The following is a 24,269-nucleotide window of genomic DNA, read 5'->3' on the forward strand; positions in this document are numbered from 1 at the left end:
AAAAAAAGAATTCTCTTGAAAATAGTCTTTCTAGGTAAAAGTTTCCAGTTACTCATTAAGAGTGACAGTTTTTCCTATTTATATTTCTTTTATATATTGGGTCAAAGCTATATTTACTAGTTTATATCCATTAGTCCTAGCTCATATATCTTGAGGCCATTTAATAAAAATTGCTTGTTTAGATGGGCACCAGTGCTCATACCTATGATTTTAGTCAGGGGGGCTAAGATATGGAGGATTTAGGTTTAAAGCCAGATCAGACAGAAAAGTCCTCAAAATTCATCTCCAGATAAAGTAACAGTACTGGATGTATACCTCAAGTGGTAAAGCACCATCTAGCCAAGTGAGCATGCATCCCTGAGTTCAAGCTTTAGTATTACTAACATTTTTTTAAGTTGGCAGACTCTCATCATGTCTCAACTGAATTTTCGCTTTTACAACACAAATATCAGAAACTATTTTTCTATATCTAATCTGACATCATATGAGTCATCAATGGCAAATCTAGAAAGAAAATCAAGTATCATAACTTATTTTCTTGTTCTCTTTCCCAATTATCCCATGACATTTAAATAATGATACATAGAAATGTAAAGTTAATTTTAATTTGCCAAATCAAATAAATTCAGTTTTCTACCTAAGCAGGGACAGTATAAAACAATATAAAATTACTCTCTCTTGCATCTCAGTAAAATGACTTGTATTCTGAGGACCACATGTTCCCAAACAGGTCCTGGCCAGTAAACCTCTCCTAAATTACTTATTTTATATAAATAATTTACAATTTTCAGCAAAGGAAGTGGTGGCAACATCCAAAAGAGAAATATATATATGTTACTTGAGTTGGGAATGGTAATTCCTTCATACAACACCATAATAGCAACAATAAAAATATATTACAAAAATATCCACAGCAAGATAATAGTCCAAAGATAACTCCATTTGCTTTACATTATGTGTATCATATAGATAAATTCTCATTAATCTAGAAATCAAGGAAAAGTAACAGAAATTACCTCTCTTATTCAAATGTGCCCTTCTCATTATTACTATATTCTGGTTGTATGTAATGACATAATAACAGGTATCATTTGTAGAACACTATATGCCAAACACTTATTTGTATAATAACATTAAGAGTTTGAACAACTTTCCTAAGGTCATATACACAGGAAAACGACACAGCCAAGATTCATCTGCTTGCAGTCCCCAAGATTTTATAATACTCCAATGTCTTGCCTAGAGGATTCTGTAGAGTTCTGTTGTGGGTTGAACTGCAAGAACAAGGAATAAAAGAAATACACACTCCAGAAAAATGAAAGAAGCAGGATTAAAAGACATTTTCTTTTACTCTTCTATACTTCCAAGTCAGGCAGGTCTTTAAAGATGAAGTAGAAAGAAATCAAGAATTGGTCAGGTAGGTGGTAGATAAAGTAGAAACATTACAAAGATCAAGGTAATTGTAATATGGTGAACTTTACAGAGCAAGATAAAGATTTTCCTCAATGGATTTTATACAAATACCTCAAACAGAGTGTAGTATATTCAGTACATACTAGTTAAATTACTGAATTGTAATGAAGTTCTTACAAATAATATTTCAAATTAATGTATTTCAGTGTGTGACCATGAGAAAGTAGTACAATAATTCAGAAACAATAAATGATAACTGTGGGCCAGATGCATCCTGCAAATGTTTCAAGGAAATATCTTTTAATAATAATAGAAAATCCAGGTGTCAGTGGCACATACCTAAGGGACTAAAATCCAGAACATCATAGGTTAAGGCCAGATTAGTCAGAAAAGTCCCCTAGACATCATCTCAAGTGATTTAACATAAGTGACAAGGATCAGAGGATCTAAGTTCAAGCCAGCCAGGCAGACAAATTTGAGAGACTTTAATCTCCAAGTAACCAGTAAAAAATGAGAAAAAGAGTTGTGACTCAAGTGATAAGAGTTTTGGCCTAGAGCAAAAAATCTAAGTAAGGTTTTAAATTGTAACCCTCAGATTTCAGCCTCTTGAGTATGTAGGATTATAGGTGTGAGTGTTTGGTGCCCCAGCATATAGAGAAACTTTTATTTAAGACCATACTTATTTATATTTTCCATAATGTACAAGAGTTAATGAATGGCAATGGACTTGTCACTTATGCTACATCACTTATCAGCATTGTTTCAGTGGATATTAAATAAGATAGTATCACTACACCTTTTCCCTGATGAGTAAAAACTATAGAATCTTAATTTATTGTGATCCAACAAATAATCCTTTAAATTACAATATTATCTAGAGTTGATATTTTAATAAAATGATAATTATAAACTGTATCAGGCTTATTAAAAAATTAGCTATGATAAATCAAATTGGAGGGGGAGCCTTGAGGTCAATAGAAAGTCAACGTGATTATTTAATACTGGACTATGAGCACGGACGTCCTCCATAATATACTTAAGGCTACGATTTGGGGCTTACCTTGTAAGTTGACAGTAAACTGTATGAAGACCTTCATCCTATAATTTAGGGGACAGCAAAGCTAGGCTTCTAAAATAGGAAGCACCATAAAGTTTTATTACATTTGAGGGACATGCAGAAAGATAATATAGAAGGATTATATAGATTGATTAAATAGAGCAAAACAAAGTAAAACTAAGAACTTAATTGTAATTAATTAAAATCAAAGTCCTATGGAATGTGAACAAGAAAGCAAACACAGATACAAGCGTGGAAGATCTATGAATTAGAAGAGATGAGAAAGAAGGAACAGGGAAATAAAATAGCTTGAATATATATATATATATATATATATGAAAACATGTCAGAAGCTTAAGTATATAGATATTTTTACACTTATACATTCATGCATTCATATTCCAAATATGGCTAAAATTCAAAAATATTAAATATATAAAAACACTAAAAGAACATGATGGAGCTTGAGATAGAGGTTTTAGATAAAATTTTAAAATAACATAAACAAAAATTATGATAAATAAAATGATAAATTTGATAATACTGAGTAATAACATTGAAGGGGTGACACTAATCAAGATGCCTTTTATTCATAAACTTTTTTGTTAAATGGCAACTCCTCTGTGCCACTACATAAAGATAATAAAAATTTAATTTAAATATTATATATAAATATTATAATAAAATAATACCAAAATACAGTGAATGAAGATAGAAAAATGAAACACACTGAAGCTGTTGAATAATAGGAAGATTGGTAGAAAAGTGAGAGCAAAAGAGGAAGTCAATCTGGTTAAAATACTGTGTATGAGGCAATACCAGGGTAAAATTCCTTTAATTAGCAAATACTAAAAAAGAAAGATGGGAATGTAAAACAAATACTGTCTGGGATGGGAATAATAGTGGAAGGTGAGAAAGCGAATGGGGATGGTGGAGAGTGAATATGATCAAAATACTTTATGTACATATATAAAAATAGAACAATGAGGGCTGGGAAGGTGGCTCAGTGGTAGAGCGCTTGCCTTGCATGCCTGAGGCCCGGGGTTCGATTCCTCAGCACCACATAAGCAAAAAGAAAAAAGCCGGAAGTGGCGCTGTGGCTCAAGTGGTAGAGCTCTAGCCTTGAGCTGAAGAGCTGAGGGACAGCGCCCAGGCCAGAGTTCAGGCCCTACAACCGGACCCCCCCCAAAAAAAATAGAACTATGAAACTTGTTGAGATTGGAAGGGAGAAAAAGAATAAAGAAGAGTTAGAGAGGGGTTTAATCTAATCAAGGTACATTTTATGCATATTTGGATATGGAAAAATGGGATGCCTTTGTAAAATCAATAAACAAAAATGAAATATAAAAATACGAGTTCGGAGGAAGATGGCAGAGGAAAGATAGAAGCTAAACAAGCTCTCACATAGAAAGCAGTGAACAGTCCTAGGCTAAAGAATCACACCAAGTGTGCAATCACAGTTCAAGAGTTTGGCCAGAGAGGGAAAATCCAGGCAAGGAGACAGATCTGATGAGCACTTGCCGGTAGTCCCTGCTGCAGCAACCGCAGCAGCAGCAGAAGCCGCATACCTACAGAGAGTCCAGGACAAAGGCGCCAACGCAGTGGGTAAGCAGATTCTACTCAACACCAGCAAGAACTAACAAGGAGCAGATATCTTCATCCTGCATTTCGCAGACCAGAGAAGGCCCAGGAACCAAGACTCTGGCATGAGTAGACATCCACACTCCTCAGGGAGCAGAGGAGGGATGGCCTCCCCTCCCCCACCACCAGAGAACTCCATCATTGATAATGACAAAGGCCCACTTGGCAGCTAGCTCCAACTCTGGCCTTGGAAGAAAACAAAAGAGTCATTTAGCAAGTGAAATGAACTTCACCTGAACAGCCAGATTCAGCTCCACACAGGGGAAAGTCAGCCCACTAGAGCAGAGATAGCTCCACCCACAGAGGAGTGACTTTCTTCACTGAGTAAACAGAGCGAGAGGCTGCCGCTCCCTACAGCAGCCTAGACAAACAAATGAAACTCAGTAAATATAAAAGAAGCTTTTAGAACCCCAAATAGACCAGACCAGAACAAGACATTCAGACCAAGGAAAAGATCCTTAAAACTATCAAGGAGAAAAGATCAATCACCTATAAAGGGAAACCAATTAGAATATCCTCAGGTTTCTCAGCAGAGTCAATCAAAGTAAGAAGAGCCTGGAATGATGTATGCCATGCCCTAAAGACAAACAACTAACAACCAAGAATTCTGTACCCAGCTAAACTCTCCCTCCTAACCAAAGGTCAAATAAAAACCTTCCATAGCAAAGAAAAATTGAAACAATATATCTCCACCAAACCAGCCCTACAAAAGATTCTTAAAATTGTCCTACACATAGAAAACCAACAAGACCACAATAAAGGCCAAGAAACCGCACTCAAACTGAGAGTCCAAGAACCATAGGAAGAACCCAGTTGCCGCAGCCCCCAAGAAGGTGGATTAAATGTCAGGAACCCCCAAATACCTCTCAGTCCTATCTCTCAAAATTAACGGACTTAACTCTCCAATTAAGCGACATAGACTGGCTAGTTGGATTAAACAGCAAGATCCTTCTATCTGTTGCCTTCAGGAGTCACATCTTGCCCATGAAAACAAATGCATTTTCAATGTGAAAGGCTGGAACAAAATCTACCAAGCAAATGGCCTCCATAAAGAGGCGGGAGTTGCAATCCTACTATAAAATAAAATAGACTTCAAATTAAAATTAGTGAGAAGAGGGGCTGGGAAGGTGGCTCAGTGATAGAGTGCTTGCCTTATAGGCATGAGGCCCTGGGTTCAATTCCTCAGCACCACATAAGCAGAAAAACCCGGAAGTGGTGCTGTGGCTCAAGTGTTAGAGTGTTAGCCTTGAGCTAAAGAGCTGAGGGACAGCACCCAGCCCAGAGTTCAGGCCCCACAATCAACAACAACAAATAAAAAGAATCTCGGGGACAGTGCCCAGGCCCTGAGTTCAAGCCCCAGGCCTGATAAATTAGTGAGAAGAGAGAAAGAAGGTGGCTACATACTAATTAAAGGATCTCTCCTTCAGGAGAATATCAGAATTCTAAATATCTATTTACCAACCAACAGAGCATTCAAATTTATCCAAGAAGCACTACTTTCTCTCAAATCTCACATAAATCCAAACACATTAACTGTTGGGGACTTTTACACACCACTATCCTCACTAGATAGATCAACTCGGCAAAAACTCAATCGAGAAACCACAGATCTTCACAACTGCATAGATCAATCAGTTTTAACAGACATCGACTGAATATTTCACGAAGCAGCATAAGAATACACATTTTACTCAACAGCACACGCAATATTTTCCAAAATAGACATTTTAGGTCACAAAGTAATCTTGTCAAAATTCAAAAACATTGAAGTTATACCTTGCATTCTCTCAGACCAAAAGGGAATAAAATTATAACTCAACAGCAAAAGCCAACAAAGAAAGTCCTGTAACACATGAAGGCTGAACAACACACTGTTGTGTCATCAGTGGGTCCTGGAAGAGATTAGAAAGGAAATTCAAATGTACTTGATATTCAACGAAAACGAACACACAAATTACCAGCTCCTCTGTGACACAAAAAAGGCAGTACTCAGAGGCAAGTTTATAAATCTGAGTTCCTACATCAACAAATTGAAGCGATTAGAAACCAGCAATTTAATGAGACATCTGAGCATCCCTGGGAAAGAGCAGCAATATAAACCCCAATCCAGTAGACAGAAAAAATACTTACAGTTAAATCAGAATTAAACAAATTAGAATCCAAAAACACCATAGAAAGAATCAACAAAACAAAGAGTTGGTTCTTCGAAAAAATTAACAAAATTGACAGACCCTTAGCAAATCTTATCAGAAAAAGAAGAGAACATACCCAAATAAATAAACTCAGAGATGAGAATGGAAACACCACCACAGAAACAACCAAGATTCAGAACATTATAAGGGAGTACTTATCAAACCTTTATGCTAATAAGTTTGAGAACTTGGCAGAAATGGACCTTTTCCTATCAAATATTGACATGCCAAACTAAACCAAGATGAGTTAAACCATCTTAACAGGCCCATATCAAGCATTGAAATAAAAACAGCAATAAGAGACCTCCTATCTAAGAAAAGCAAGGACCAGATGGATATATGGCAGAATTCTAAAAGGCCTTCAAAGCAGAGCTCACACCAATACTCCTCCAACTCTTCAATGAAATTGAAAGAGAAAGTTCACTACCGAACTAATTCTATGAAGACATCATAACCCTCATCCCAAAACCAGGCAAGGGACTCATCAAAGAAAGAGAACTAAAGACCCATTTCTTTCACATTGATGCAAAACTTCTCAACAAAAGGCCAATCGACTTCAACAATTCATCCAAAAAATCATATACCACGATCAAACAGGATTCATTTCAGGGATGCAAAGCTTGTTCCATATAACCAAATCAATTTATATAATTCATCACATCAACAAGAGCAAGGATAAGGACCACATGGTTGTCTCAATAGATGCAGAAAAAGCATTTGACAAGATCCAACACCCCTTTATGATGAAGGTCCTAGAAAAACTAGGAATCCATAGAACATTCCTGAATGCAATAAAGCCTGTACATGACAAACCTACAGCCAGCATTATAATTAAGGGTGAAAAACTAAAGCTATTTCATCTAAACTCAGGAACAAGACAAGGATGTTCACTCTCTCCACTTCTCTTCAATTTAGTATTATAATGCCTTGCAATAGCAATAAGACTAGATGTAAACATAAACGGGATCCAAATAGGGAAAGATGAAGTAAAACTCTCCCTCTTTGCAGATGACATGATCTTGAATTTAAAGAATCCCACGGACTCCACTCCCTAATTACTCAAGCTGATTCAAAACTTTGGCAAAGTAGCAAGGTTTAAAATTAACCCTCAAAGATCAATGGCTTTTGTCTATGCCAACAATGAGAAAAGTGTGGCTGAAATCATGAAAACAACTCCATTTGTAATAGCCCCACAAAAAATAAAATACCTAGGAAATAACTTAACTAAATAAGTGCAGGACCTCTATGATGAAAACTTTAAAAACTTGAAAAAGGAAATCAAAACAGAACTTAGAAAGGGAAAACCCTCTCATGCGCCTAGATTGGAAGGATCAACATCGTGAAAATGGCAATATTTCCCAAAGCTATCTACAAATTCAATGCAACATCTATCAAAATTCCAACCTCATTCTTCAAGGAAATAGAAGAAGCAATCCAAAAATTAATATGGAACAATAAAAGACCCTGAATACCAAAATGATCCTTAACATCAAGAACAGTGCTGGAGGAATATCAATACCAAATTTCAAACTCTACTACAAAGCCATAGGAGTCAAACAGCTTGGTACTGGCATAAGAACAGACCTCAGGACCAATGGAATAGGATTGAAAACCCAGAAATGAGCCCACAGACCAATAGCCATCTAATCTTTGATAACGGAGCTAAAAAAATAGAATGGAAGAAAGACAGCCTCTTCAGTAAATGGTGCTGGCAAAATTGGTTAATCACTTGTAGAAAACTAAAACTAGATCCTTATATATCACCCTGCACCAGAATCACCTCCAAATGGATCAAAAACCTCAGAGTCAAAGCAGACACTCTGATACATTACAGGATGGAATAGGAGAAACCCTAGGTTTCCTTGGCACAGGCCAAAATTTTCTTAATAGAGACCTAGAAACACAACAAATCAAAGAAAGGTTGGACAAATGGGATTGCATGAAATTGCAGAGCTTCTGCATGGCAAAGGACATAGGTAGCAAGATCAATAGAAAGCTCACCGATTGGGAGAAGTTCTTCACTAGCCATACAACATTCAAGGGTCTCATATCTAAAATATACTGGAACTCAAAAAATTAAATCCCCCAACAACAAATCCTCAAAGAAACAACTGCCCAATAAATAAGTGGGCTAAAGACTTAAAGAGAAACTTCTCTGAAGAGGAAAAAACGATGACCAATAGACACATGAAGAAATGCTCAACCTCTCTAGCCATAAAAGAAATGCATATCAAAACAGCATTGAGATACCACCTCACCCCATTTAGAATGACTATAATCAAGAAATCTAATAACAACAGATGCTGGAGGTGATGTGGCCAGAAGGGAGCCCTACTACACTGTTTGTGGGTGTGTAAACTTGTTCAACCACTTTGGAAAGTAGTATGGAGGTTCCTCAAAGGACTCCACATAGAGCTCCCCTGTGACCCAGCAATCCCACTTTTGGGCATTTACCCAAATGTTCACAAACAAGGCCAAACTAAAGCTACCAGCACGACTATGTTTATTGCAGCATTATTTACCATAGCTAAGATATGGAACCAACCCAGATGCCCCTCAGTAGATGAATGAATCAAGAAAATGTGGTATATACACAATGGAATTCTATGCCTCCATCAGAAAGAGTGACATTGCCCCATTTGTTTGGAAATTGAAAGATTTAGAAAAAATTATATTAAATGAAGTAAGCCAGGCCTAAAGAAATGTATGTCCCATGCTTTCCCTTATTTGCAATAGCTAGTGTATGTCTGAGTCAAGCAGAAAAGGTCAGATAATTTGATGTTAACAGAAATGAACACCAGATAAGGACTGAAATGGTTTTATTTCTTGCTATTGTTTCTAACATATTTATTATATATTTCTTTGTTGCTTTGTATGTCCCTCCCCAATGGTATAACCTCTGTTTTCACTGTATTTGACATTCTTATAATTTGTGGAGGGGAAGGGAAAAAACATATTGTTTAAATATGTATATAGTTTGACCCATTGCAACAATGAAATGTATAAGATGTTATGTATAAAATTGAACTTTACAACTTTGGCGTGGGTGGGGGTAATGGGCGGGGGAGTTGGGAAGGGATGGTAAGGGGAAACCAAGGAGGAGGCAACAATGCTTGAAAAGAAATGCACTCATTATCTTGCCCATGTAAATGTAACCTCTCTGTACAGTATTTTCACAATAAAAAAAATAAGTTCAGCAGAAAGGAAGATGAAAATAAAGAAAAAAAGAAATATAAAAATACAAGAAGATATCTGAAAATCACTTAACCAACAACAAGCAATAAAAGAATAAATTTACAATATAAAGGACAAACCTGTAACAATATAAAGATTTGCATCGACAATTTGTAGAAACAGAAATACAAATAGTCAATAAACATGAAAAATTGCTGTATTCATGATTATAATCAGTAAATTAGGTATTATTTATCAATTATTATTTTCAAAGTTGTGATGTATTATATTTGCCAAATGTTGGGTATGATATGGAGAGAATGTGAAGAACTTTGGAGAACAGTTTTGTAATTCATAGTTATTAAGATTGTTTATACACAAAGCAATTGAAAATTTGCTATTGCTTCTCCATAAAAAGTACATTCAAATGCTTGCATCTGTGCACACAGAATTATATGCAATATTGTTCATAATAGTCCTGTTACAAGTATAAAAACTTTGGGGACTGGGAAGGTGGCTCAGTGGTAGAGTGCTTGCCTTGCATGCCTGAGGCCCTGGGTTCGACTCCTCAGCACCACATAAGCCAAAAGAAAAAAGCCGGAAGTGGCGCTGTGGCTCAAGTGGTAGAGTGCTAGCCTTGAGCTGAAGAGCTGAGGGACAGCACCCAGGCCCAGAGTTCAGGCCCCACAACCGGACCCCAAAAAATAAATAAATAAAAATAAAAACTTTGAAAAGTATAAAAACATACATGATCCATGAATAAGAGAACTACAAGTGAACAAAAAATGTTTATAATATAAAATCTAAACCATAACTGTAAACTAATAGCATGGTACAGGCATTGAAACAAGTCTTGTAGAACACAATACAGAGACCAGAAATTAACCTATGCATATATACTCAACTAATCTCTGACAAAGCGATAAAGAATGGGGAAAACAATGTCTTCAATAAATGTTTCTGGGGAAAAAAATGTATATTTACAGCAAAAGAAACAAAAAAGAGGGCTTGGAAGGTGGCTCAGTAGAAGAGTGCTTGCCTTGCATGAATGAGGCCTGGGTTCGATTCCTCAGCACCACATAGGCAGAAAAAGCCGGAAGTGTTGCTATGGCTCAAGTGGTAGAATGGAAGCCTTGAGCTGAATTGCTGAGGGACAGTGCCTAGGCCCAGAGTTCGAGCCCCTTGACTACCAAAATAGAAGAAAGAAAAAGACCCCATTGTATTCAAAAGTATCCCAGATAGATGACTCTGAAAGTACGTCAACAAAAGCAAAAATAAACAAATGAAACTATATTAAACAGTTAACAAAATGATCAAAGAAAGCATTTAGAAATCATCTATTTGGTAAGTGGTTAATATCCAAAGTGTTTATGAATTTCATATAGCCCAAAAAGACAAAAGAAATATTTCAGTAAAAAATGAGAAAGGACCTGAAAAGACATCTTTTCAAAAAGACATACAAATGGCAATAGCTACATGGAAGGATGTCTTGTACTACTAATCATAAGGGAAATGTGGATTAAAATCACCATGAGATACAACCTCCCACCAGTTAAGATGACTATTATCAAAGGACAGAATATAGGAAGTATTAGCTAGGGCATGGAAATTAGAAATCCCATGTACTATTAGTGGAAATATTTAATGGTGCTACTACTATGGAAAACGGTATGGAAACTCCTCTCTAAATTAAAACTGGAATTAGTATCTGACCAACATTGCTTCTTCTGGATATAAATCCAAAGGAAGAAAAATCTTTATCTAGAAGAGACAACTGTTCTTCCATGGTCAATGAAGCATTATCTACAATAACTAAATATAAAAACACCTACCTGCTCATCACTAGATAGATGAATAACAAACATATGTTGGTGTATATGTGTACCTGTATATACTGACAACTTCAAATACTAATTAGCCTTAAAAATGAAGAACACTTTACTATTAGTAAGAACTTATATAAATTTGGAGGACACATGTCCTCTACTTCTATTAGGTGTTCAGAATATTCAACTCATGAAAGTCATGGTAAAATGGTGCTTTCCAGAGGCCAGCAGAAGAGAGAATAGAAATAGCTCAGTGGGTAAAAGAATCACATATATAAGATGAAAAACTTCTAGGTATCTAGTATATAACATTGAAATTATAGTCAACAATACTATACTATAAACCTAAACACTTCTTAGAAGATATGTTAGCTATTCATTACTATGATAAAGGCCTGTCAAAACAAACCTGAAAGGAAAAAATATTTATTTGGGCTCATGGTTTCTGAGGTTTCAGCCAATGGTTTCCTAGTTCCATTACCTGAAGCAGAACATCATGAAAAGGACATGATAAACTAAGGATGTCCACTTCATAGTAGCTAGGAATCAGAGAAAAGCAGAGAGGTACCTGTGACAAGCTATAACCTCCAAGGAAATACTCAATGACCTACTTCCTCCAACTAGGCTCCAAATCTTCAAGTTTCCATCATCCACAACAATGTCATCATATTATGAATCTATACATGGATTGATCCATTTGATTTGATCAGAGCCCTCATAATACAGTCACCTTTCTATGATTGAATCCAGTAGCTAGGGACTAGACCTTCAACCTATAACCATTACTATTTATTCCATCAATACAAGAGAAATATAGCATGTTAATGGGATAAAATTTTAAATTAGATTTAAAAGCTCCCAAGAAAGCATTGTATTTCCATTGTATTTTTGATTAACAAAATTAAATATTGTCATTCATAACATAAAAATGATACATTTTATAAAACAATATTGACCCAGGTGCCCATATCTCAGTCCTGTAATACTAGCTACTCAGGAGGATGAGGTCTGAAGATTAAGGTTCAAAACCAGCCCTGGTGGAAGAGTCTGTGAGACTCATCTCCAATTAATCACCAAAAAGTTGGAAGTGAACCTGTACCTCTAGTGGTGGAGTGCTATCCTTGAGCAAAAAACTCAGGGACAGTTATTATTCTGTAATATGAAGATCAGGAAAAATAGCACTTCACAAATGCTAGTCTTTTTATTTTACTTAGTCACCACTCCATTTGAATAGAATATTAACTATAGTTGCCAGAAAGAAAAAGGAGCTGAAGGTACATTTAGTAAAATACAACAAAATCATCTTTTGCTTGTAACATGAATATGTATTTAGAAAATCCAAATAACTCAACCAAAAAATTACCAGAGGTAATAAATGAGTTCACCAGAGTGATGAATGAAGTAAGCCCACAAAAATAAATTGAATGTATCCCTATATACTAATAATACAGAAAATACAATTAATAACACAAAAGGAAATGAAACCAATTTACAAGTTACTTGAAAAAAGTAAATGCCTTTGTATCAATTAAGTTTGTGACACTAAGAAAATTGAGACTCTAATAAATAAAAACTGAAATAGTTAAATAAATGGAAGCTACACTTTTCTCATTGACAGAGTAAATAAAGATGAGTTATTTAAACTCACAAACATGTACTATGGACCTCAGTTGTAAGAATTAGGTGATGTTATAACTAAATGAAGGTGTCTTGATTATTGAAATGGATCATTCAGAAATTGATTCAAATTATTGTCAGAATAACTAAAGCTATTGTAAAAAGAAAAACAACATCAATGAAGAGAATGTTTAGTAATAAGTCTTGCTTTCAGCAGTTAGATTGTATATGTTAACAAATAAATACAAAATAACTTACATCTATCCTTCAAACTATGCATTTGCAACAAATTATAGTTATTGTAAATAGCTTTCATGACAATGGATATATTGTTAAATCATAAAGTTGTAGTCTTAAAAATCGAAATTCAATTAGTGTCAGGACAGATTAAACATGTTCACAGAATTAAGGATGTTGCCAGCATTAGGACAAGATAGATCTAAACATAGGCAGTTAGGAAGAGATCCAGCTATACAAACCAGTATGTGAAGAATTTGTGAATAGTAGATGACAGTCCAAGTAAGAAAACATGCTTAGGAAAATCAGGGGAAAGGGGAAAGTCTGGTGATTTGGTAGAGAGGTAGGGAACAACAAAGTGACTCATAAAGGTGACAGGCATTATTTAAATAGGCAGTTGATGTACTAGTTGTGGCAGCAGGTTTTGAAGTCCTACTTGCTATTCTGTGATTTAGAATTAGAAATCATGTTCCTAAAATAACCAGGAAAATTAAGGCAAAGTTCTAGTCTTAGAAGAATTGAGGAAGGACTCAGCACAGTTGAGGCAGATTATAGAAAGAGAGGGCAAATCCTAGAACTACTTTGCAAAGTATAAGCATAATTGTAAGAAAAAAGCAGGGATCGCCCTAGTAGAAAAATGACTGATCCAGTTTAGGCTTAGTGTTTAAGCAGAGGTTAAATGCTTCTAGCTATGAAGATTAAAAGATATTAGAGATATTGAACAAGGTAACTTTATGAAACAGTATATTTATTCCAACTATAGAAGAGAGACATTTCTGATACCTAAAGAAATAAGATATTTCATTTTAAGTTAAATAAGATAAATGTATTTAAATGCCTAAAAAGTAAAAATCCTGTTAAGCTATGAATTTCAATGTAATGAAAATCAAAAGAAAGAATCATAATGGGAAAATTTCATGAGAAAAATGTAATGATAAAAGCTCACCACCCAGTGTGAATAAAAAATGTTTGCACATATATCAGACTAATATTCAGATTCTATTTCATAAGTTAACAAAAAATGATGAATAGGCAGTTTATATAAATATAAATTGAAATTAGATATAATCTTATGAAAAAAGATAAAGCTTTAATCATAATTAGATTCATACAAATTAAAACAACTTAAAGGTTCCACCACTTCACTATTACACTATCCAAAACACAGTGGATAAGGTCAATTTCCAGTGGTAATATTAGGAAATGGTGCATTTAAGGATTGCTAGTGGCATTGCTAGTTGATTAATTTTTGAAGGCTAGTTACTTGGCAATATAAGAAAGAATAAAGAAATCAAACATTACTTTTTCCTAGTAGTTCCACTATATGGACATACCTCCAAGGAAATAATCAAAAGGTAAAAAATGATTTGTACTTCAGTTTTCATGGTATTTCACTATAAAGTTATTATAAAATCAGAAAAGAATTCAAATACCCTGCATTACTGATATAGTAACACAAGTTTTCTACAGGCATTAAAAGTGAAAAATGTGAGAAATGTGTTGTTATATGTATTTGGCAAGAATATCTACAGCATGTGTATCAAAAATTGTCATGTTGAAAAACTTCAAAGTCTAAATAAATACACAACAACACATCTATGTTATCAAGTATAAGACTACCTATAATTTTCAATTTCTGTTATAACAATTTATTTCCCTAGGAATTTGTCCATACCATCTTAATTTTCAAATTTACTGACAAAAAAGATTTTTAGGTCTTTTCAATTTAAAAGGTACTTTGATATTTGCTATTTCATCCTTACAGGTATTGATTATTTGTATCTTCCCTACTTCTTCACTTCCTTCTGCATTATTGGTAGAAGTTTCTACATTGAGCTTGTTTTTGGCTTAATTGAATTTACCTACTGTGCATTTGTTTTGTTATTTTACTTCTGTTTATCTTTATTATTTTCTTTCTTTTGTATTCCTTGAAACTAATATATTACTTTCTTCTAATACATTGAAAGGAATGCTTGTATCCATTGATATATCTGATTTCAATCTGTCTTCTTTGCAGTATATTTGTGGACACAAATCTCATCTAGCCACTGATTAAATTACATCATATATGTGTTGATACATTTTTTATGATCATTAAGTTTAAAATATTTTTTATTTCCCATATGCTTCTTTTACCTATAGATAATAAAAACATGCATTGCTAGTTTTTTAAAATTCAATGATCACCTAGTTATCATTTTGTTATTAATTTCTAATAATACACACTTCTTACAACTTTGGTGTAGCCTAATACACTAAAATTCATTCAGTTTTGTTTTTTACTCAATACAAAGAATTAGGAAACTAGTTCTATTTATAAATTTGAAAATAATATGAACTAAGAAATCCATGTCATTATGTTTAATAACAGGCTCTAAAAAGAACAAAAATTCAAGTAGCCAGACATATACAATTGGTTCAATTTCTTTGGTATGAATATTCCAACCACATTCAATAGTAAGTTTTAATTCATATGATTGAGTATGCATTTGACTCTCAGAAGCCTAGGATATTAAGGCAAATTATTATTGTTTTTTTTTAGATTTTAATGAATGATGGTCTTTATTTACAATTTTATTGGCAAAAAAGAAGAAGAAAAACTCTTAAGACAGTTTAACACAGGACATTATAGCTGATCCTATCTGATCAAAGAAGTTCTAGTTCAACTCTTCATCTAATTGTCCACAGATATACAAGACTGAATCTGCATATGCAGTTTCCTTTATCAAGTACAGTGCTCACATTTTAGGCAGTCTTTAAGACACATAAATACAGAGGAAAGAAAGAAAATCATTCATTAAAAACTGCATCAAACGTAGGGTACTTTAAATATAAATTCATGTTGCTCCTACTAATTACATATATGCAATGAAAATCAAAAGCTAGGCAAGCAATTTAACTTCCTAGGAACAGTTACAACAACCAATTATTTTCTGCAACGACCATTATATTTTTAATTTATCATGAACTACTCTGAACTTACTATGAGATGTAGCCAAAGTCAGAAGAAAAGATGTAGGGAGAATATTCCTTTTCTGGAGGAGAGTAATCCCTCCAGAACCAGCATGGGAAATAAACATCCTGTTGTTTCTAGGTGAAAAAAAATTAATGCAGTCAATTTCAACTCATGATGAGCTGACAACTTTTTATCAACTTGTAAATCAAGTGTGTTTAATTCTTCTTCTAATTCATCCAAATCTCCAGTAAAAAGATTTTCATCAACAGGAACAGCATCGATGGCTCATTTTCTTGTCCCTCCCCTTCATTGTCCTCTTCCAAATCACTTCTTTCACCATTTTCTGCCCTACCTCCAGATACTTTGCTTAATTTGTTTTCATCTTTATCCAAAGCATATGTGTTGAATCTTTCAAGACTGGCTACCATAATACCTGTCTCATCCACAGCTCTAGGGACGTACAGACTTAAATCTATGTCATTTACACTCATGGAATCATCAAACTCGTCACCTCCTGTTCCCTGAATGTAACAGGTATCATCTGCTTCTTCATCATCATCATTGACAAGTTAAGGACGAAATTCAAACACTTCACGACCACTGATCACCAGTGCAGTGCCTTCCCTGCTTTGAAGTCTGCTTTTCTTCTTTCCATATCTTGTTCAAGTTTATCAATCTTTTCTTGTCTTTTCCTTTTCTTCCATGCAAGAAAAGATTCTAGAGTGATTTTGGTAACATTTGGACCTATGGCAGAGCACTCTCTTTCACTCAGGTTGTCCAATGAAATTTCATCTTCTTTCTACTCTTTTTTTTTGTCCTTTTTCAATACAAATCCAGGAGGAAGTGCATGACGATACATGCAGTTATCACCTCCTCCAGGACATACCCAAAACCAGCCATACTTGTTATTTTCAATAGCTTCAAGGAAATGCTTGCACACTATTTGAGTTTTTGGTTTTTTCTTTTCTGCCCCACCATGCTTCTTGTTCACTACTTCTTCCAGCTTTTTCTCATCCCAATTTTCCATTGTGTCTTTTTCAAGTTGTTCATCCCTTGCATCAATGGAAACACTTCGCTTTTCACATTTTCTCTCCAAAGTCAAGTCATGAGAGAACTTACATTTATCTCCTTTAATACACTGTCTTTACTTGAAGAAGGCACACATCACAGACGGGATCTGCACCTTTACGTATTTTTTGAGCAGTAATAACAGATTTAAACAGCTCATTAAGTTCTTGTAATTCTTTCTTCTTATCATCCTTCTTCAATTTCTTTGCAGCTTCACTCTATGCTACCTGATGTGGATTTTGTTGACCAAATTTAACTTGGTGAGTGACAGCCTTGATAAACTTCTGTTGTTTTGCTCCTTTCTTATTCATTAGGCCAAAAGTTTTGTCTTCGATAATCTTTTCCTTCTTCTTCTGTTCCGCCTTTTTGCTGCCCCCGGCCTGAGCCTGTTTCTTGGGGGCATTGCGAAGACCAATGGCACCGGCCAGACCTAGGCGTGCAGATGGATCCAAATTATTATTGTTTAGTTCAGTGTTCTGTATCCTTACAGATTACTTATCTTCTTATTGTATTATTTTCTAAATGAGTTGTGTATTGGAAATTGTCCTGTGTGTGTGTGTGTGTGTGTGGAGAGAGAGAGAGAGAGAGAGAGAGAGAGAGAGAGAGAGAGAGAGAGAGAGAGAGAGAGAGAGAGAGAGAGAGAGAGAGAGAGAGAGAGAGAGAGAGAGAGAGAGAGAGAGAGAGAGAGATGAGAGAGAAAGGTGATTAGGTGATGACATTATCTGCATAAACATTTAAATTGTTATCTCTGAGTTTCAACATACATGTTATATATTCTATCATCTTTAAGTAGCTGTACAAAGGAGGTGCCAGATAACAAAGCAGTTTATGAATACAATGTATCTTGATCAATGTCATCCACTTCAACATTCTCATCCCCTAGACCCATCCCTCCCTCAGTTTTCTTAATTTTGTGGTATATACAATAAATTATTGTCTGCATTCTCCTGCCTTCCCTCCTTCATTAGTCTATTCACACCTTTCTCCATGGGCCAAACCTGTTCCTTGGATGAACCCATTTCCTGGTGTTGATTTTATTGGACTTTCACTCATACTTTCTAAAAGATTGCACTAGTTGAACTCTCCTTAGAGTCCATTATACTTCACTTAATTCATTTGCAACAACTTGCATACCGCCTGACACATTTGCTTAGAGATTTATAGGTACAGTCTATCTACCACAAATGAAAGAAACCATGCAACACATTTCTCTGGGTTTGGCTTACTGCATTTAATAATTTTTCCAATCTTTCCATTTCCTTATTATTTGTATAATGTTCTGATAATAAGTAAAATTCCATTGCCAACACCACAACCATGGTCATTTCATTACTATTCACCATAGCCAAGATATGGAACAGTCCAGATGCCCCTGAATAAATGAATGGATCAAGAAAATATGGTATCTTTGGAAAGTAGTATGGAGGTTCCTCAGAAGACTCCACATAGAGCTCCCCTATGACCCAGAAATCCCACTTTTGGGTATTTACCCAAATGATCACAAACAAGACCATACTAAAGCTACAGCACAACTATGTTTATTGCAGCATTATTTACCATAGCTAAGATATGGAACCAACCCAGATGCCCCTCAGTAGATGAATGCATCAAGAAAATGTGGTATATATACACAATGGAATTGACATTGCCCCATTTGTTAGGAAATGGAAAGAAAGAAAAATTATATTAAGTGAAGTAAGCCAGGCCCAAAGAAACATAGGTCCCATGGTTTCCCTTATTTGGAATAACTAGTATATGTCTGAGACAAGCAGAAATGGTCAGATAAGTTGATGTCAGGTAAAATGAATCCCAAGATAAGGACTCAAATCATTTTTCTTTCTTGCTGTTGTTTCTAACATATTTATTAGATATTTCTTTGTTGCTTCGTATGCCCCTCCCCCACGGTATAACCCCTGTTTTCACTGTATTTGATGTTGGTATAATTGGTGGAAGGGAAGAGAAAAAATTGTTTAAATAGGGATACAGGTGGACCCATTGCAACAATGAGAGGTACAAGACCTTACGTTGAAAAAGGAACTTTATAACTTTAGAGGGGAAGTTGGGGGGGTGGGGAAGAGAGCAGGGATGGTAAGGGGAAACAAAGGAGGAGCAACAATGCTTGATAACAAATGTACTCATTACCTTGTTCATGTAATTGTAACCCCTCTGTATGGTATTTTCACAATAAAAAAACTAAAAAAAAAGAAAATTTGGTTTGTTTTATGTGTTATATATGTGTGTATGTGTGTATGTATGTATGTATATATACATATATATATATTTTTTTTCTTTTCTTAAAGTCTGCATCACTGGGAAAGGAGGAAAGAGGAGATATACACTAACAGATTTCAAGAATTATTAGGGCACCTATACAACTACACAGCCAAAAGTTGATGCAACAATAATCCTTACTGTCTTCTTGTTTCTCTGTATGTGTTTGCCAGTACTAAGGCTTTAATTGGGGCCTAAACACTATCCCTCATCTCTTTTGGTCAATGCTGGTACTCTAGTACATGAACTACAGGTCCACTTCTGGTATTTGCTAGTTAATTGGATATTATAATCTATGGACTTGTCTGTACAAACTGACTTTGAAAGATGATCATCAAGAGCATAGCCTCCTGAGTAACTAAGATTACAGGTGTGAGCCACCAGTTCCCAGCTTACTCAGTGTCTTTGAACATACCTACCAAATATTCATTCAAACAAAAACATTTTTTAGGTATATGAACTAGGAATTCAACATCATTTTATAAAAAATTGTTTTGTAATTTTATCATACACTGTTTCCCAAGCCAACCACTACTGTTTGAGTTGTAAATTGTACTTTGTTTTGTTCATAAAGAAGTATTTTTCACCATTTAATTGTATCACCATTGACAATAAAGCTCATCATATTTATTAACATAAATTTTAAATTTCTAAATTTTGCCTTTGTGGATGTTGAATTCATAGTGAGTCTACATCTGTGTGAAATTTCTGTTACAACATCTAAAGCTGTAGTACCTGTGCATCTATTATTCAAAATACATTTTATTAAAAATTACTTACTCATCTTTCTCCTTTATGGTATGTTTGGAAATATGTATATACCTTTATTTTATGTATAATTTTATATATAATTCCCCATATTAAATAAAATATATTTTAAATATTATTTTAAACCCACTAATCTTTTGTATTTTATGTCATTTTATTATGTGCTCTTTCTTTCACAAGAACATGACATTTACTATGGAATTAAAGCCCAGAAATTCCTCTGAGACTTCACATCGACATCATGCAATGCACTGTATCTGACAGTTCTTCATGGCACTTTTATGAACTTTTTCTAGATTCCTATGACAATGTGAAAACTCTCAGATGCAAAGACTTTTCAGTTCTTTAGAAATCACTTCTGGGATTATAGCATCAGTAGCTGACACATAATATCTCTTCAATCCATTTCAGTTGAGGTTACAGATCATTGTAACAAATCTTGTTGTAAAAAAACTCAGATATATGCATGTTACCACAACAGTTAATGTGCATAATCACTGTTAAATATTCTATTATGCTTATTGCTCTGGGTCTGATCCTCATTATAACATTTGTGAAAGCAAGGACAATATCTTTTTCTTCTGTATAATCCATAGCACTTGATGTAACACACATAGGTGAAAATAAATGTTTATTGGTGACTGAAAAGAGAATAAAGGTTTGGGGACACTCTTACATGTCTATTTTAAACCCCTACAACTGCTATTATATGTAGTTTTTAAAAAAAATTGTTTTGAAAGATATGTTAGCTTAGTTAGAAAGCCATTTCTGCTAATAAAAGATATTGTGTAACTACAAGATTTTTCAAAAGATTAACTGATTTTAAAAGCAGATATATTTGATTTTTTGTGATGGTTGCTAAGGGAACACCTGGATGTAAATTTATATTACATAAGACTCAGTTAAAATGTTGATCCAAAAAGAGTGCAGAAGCTTCAAGATACATAATAAAATGATTGAGAAAGTACTTTCTTATTGAAAAGGAAAAGAAATTGTGCTTTCTACAATCAATCTATCTCATCCAGTGTTCATTAGTTTAAAGAGGAAAGCAAAATCCAGAAAGATATCCTCTCATTTTCTGACAGTTTCTGTCTCATGGTAAGATTCAGAAAAGCAGAAAAAGCAAATTGAGATATGCTAGCAATTTAATTTATTCAGCATTTAGTGATCTAGATTTCAAGATAAAACTCACATTTGATGGGGAAAATCTCCCTGAGTTATTAAGGGGGAGGTGCCTTAATGTGTATCTGTCATATTGTGCCAAATTTCCTCAATTACTTCTCTATGTGCTTCTATTTAATGTGAACTATGGAAATTGCAGCCATATGTTATTCGTGTCTATATCTTTGGCATCTGGCAAAGTAACCTGCTTCCCTTTTCAGCCTCTTCTCTCACTCTCACATTCATATTCTATATTCCAAATCAGACAAAAAAACTGAATTTCCTGGGCAACCCTGGCTCACCGCTGTAATCCTAACTGCTCAGGAGGCTGAGATCTGAGGATCACGGTTCAAAACCAGCCGTGGCAGGAAACTCCATGATACTCATCTCCAATAACCACTCAGAAAACCAGAAGTGGTGCAGTGGCTTAAGTGGTAGAGCACTAGCCTTGAGCTGAAGAGCCGAGGGACAGCATTCAGGCCCAGGGTTCAAGCCCCCTGACTGACCAAAAACAAAAAACACCTGAATTTCTACAATAGTTCAATTTTGCCCTACCTCTGGGCCTTTTCCCATACTCCTCTAAAGCTCTATGCTTCATCGTTTTCTAACAAAACCATTTTCATCCTCTAGTTACTACCTTATATATAATTTTGTCCTAGACCTCTCTGACTCTCTCTGTCTAAGCAAGTGGCCCTCTTATATGTTCTAGGTCTATCATAACATAAAATTCATTTCATTGTGTAGTAATTATTTCATGGCAACAGGAGCCTTATTTTACCCCCAATATTTAATATACTGACCATCCACATTATATTAGCTTAGTAAAAGTTTTTTGACTGAAAGAAAATAATTACTGAAATAAGAGGAATTTCACAGGTCTAGAGTAATACAAGGATACATACGACACAATTTGTGCTTGCAACATCAAGAAGGATCCAAACGCATAACACCAGAACATGACACAGACTGCAATGAGTGTTATCATTAAAGCAAACACACAGTCTGGATTTCCTAGAACTGCCCAATTTCAAATAATTCATTATTGTTCATATATGTATATTTATTGTTGTCAGAGCATGTGTTGTTCCTAGTTCTACAGTAAATGCAGTAATTGCACTTATAGCTAACTTATAAACAAACTGATGTAAGGGTATAAAGATAGAAACACAGGTCTCTGAGACAGACATTGCAATTTGCATTGTACTTTAACAGGGAGAAGTGACTGACAGAAATAGGTTGAGAGAAGACACACTTTAAGCCAAAGAAAATGCCTTAGTAAAAGCTGCCAAATCAGGATGGTCAAGTATATTTCCACTAAATGATGAACAAACCACTGTGAGTGAACAAGGAAGCAAGAGGTCATCTTGCACAGGAAACATTTGAAATAGTAAAGGGTTTAGCTTTTGATTAACTATAAGCAGGTAGCTACTGTTCTCATGAGAAAAGGAAATTGACTGTTTCCATAAGAAGAAAGGCTGTAAAGGATGTGATATATGATACGTTTCAAGAGGTTCCAGAGCTATGAAAAGTAATTGAAGATGTGGAGAAATTGTAACTTTGAGTATTGTAACTTTAAAAGAATTCCAGTGGGGCTGGAAAGTTGGCTCAGTGGTAGAGCGCTTGCTTTGCATGCCTGAGGCCCTGGGTTCGATTCCTCAGCACCACATAAGCAAAAAGAAAAAAAGCCGGAAGTGGTGTGGCTCAAGTGGTAGAGCGCTAGCCTTGAGCTGAAGAGCTGAGGGACAGCGCCCAGGCCCAGAGTTCAGGCCCCATGACCGGACCCCCCCCCAAAAAAAAGAATTCCAGTGAAGAGCAAGGTTAGAAAAAATAAGAATACATGTTGTAGCTATTTTTCATTTACATATAGTAGTTGATGGTAATGTATAATCACTTAATGAAGAATTCCGTTTAGGGGAAGAAATGAATAGAACATGCAAATATAATTTTCAATTAAGCCTGAATACAGAAAGTATCATTTAACCAAAGCCAGGCAAAGCATGCAAGAGCAAGTAATATTATGATCTCCTATAGTGACAGAATCATCCTATAAACTAAGCCTAATTTATCTGTACATCCACAGATAAATGTGAATATATTATTAGATAATGTGGATCTGTACATCAACAGAATAGTGCTTTTATGTTTATAAATGGATAGCACATACATTTTTGCTTAATTAATTGCCTCAAAATAAGTTCCTGTGAAAAACATCTAATTTGCTTGAATAACTGCTTTTGGATCTATGATGTTGTTTCCACTTAATTTTTATGCAGTTCACATTCCAGCCAAAGAAAATGTTTTGAATCTATTCTGTTAACTCTATCTCAACTCCTATGGATGTGTGCAAAGGGACATTTGTTTCCGCTGTCCTGCTTTAATCTTCAGCTATGAAATATCTTTTTGTGACATGGGGAACCTGAATAGAACATAATGGGAAAACTAGGCAGCTCTCATAATCTTCAAGATTCAGGTCTTCTCAATGCCATGTCCTTATTTTGTTTGCTCTGGAAATTCTATCAGATGAGCACAAATTCAAGCATTTATATAAAATCCCCATAACACAGTAGGACAGATTCACACTAACTATCCAAATATTCTAGTGGATCCTCAGCTCTAACAGATCTGGTAGAAAATTTAAGTCTTTCTTTATAGGGACAAGGAAATTAAAACCAACCTAAATTAAGGATTTCTCCAGGATCATTCATGTGATCATGCATGATTTTCAGTGATATATAAGCATGAATAAAATATCCCTTGAGCCAAGTACAGTGCTATATGTCTATTGTCCCAACATTTTGGGAGGCTGAGCAATATTGCTTTAGTACATGAGTTCTGGGCTGTAGTACTTGTAGCATACAGGTACACATACTAAAGTCAGTATGGTGACT

At 34.9% G+C, this 24,269-nt stretch overlaps 1 pseudogene across 1 annotated transcript; it reads right to left on the reverse strand.

The window, feature by feature from the left end:
* Positions 1 to 16,158: 16,158 nt before the first annotated feature.
* Positions 16,159 to 21,979, reverse strand: LOC138839755 (zinc finger CCCH domain-containing protein 15 pseudogene; annotated as a pseudogene). Its single transcript, XR_011376017.1, has 2 exons — positions 21,937 to 21,979; positions 16,159 to 17,611 (listed from the first exon to the last, which is right to left on the reverse strand). The product of XR_011376017.1 is annotated as a zinc finger CCCH domain-containing protein 15 pseudogene (transcript).
* Between the last annotated feature and the right edge of the window lie 2,290 nt (positions 21,980 to 24,269).

This window comes from Dipodomys merriami, unplaced genomic scaffold (genome assembly GCF_024711535.1).
Source record: "Dipodomys merriami isolate MVZ:Mamm:240054 unplaced genomic scaffold, mDipMer1.0.p SCAF_3, whole genome shotgun sequence".
NCBI classification, from domain to species: domain Eukaryota; kingdom Metazoa; phylum Chordata; class Mammalia; order Rodentia; family Heteromyidae; genus Dipodomys; species Dipodomys merriami.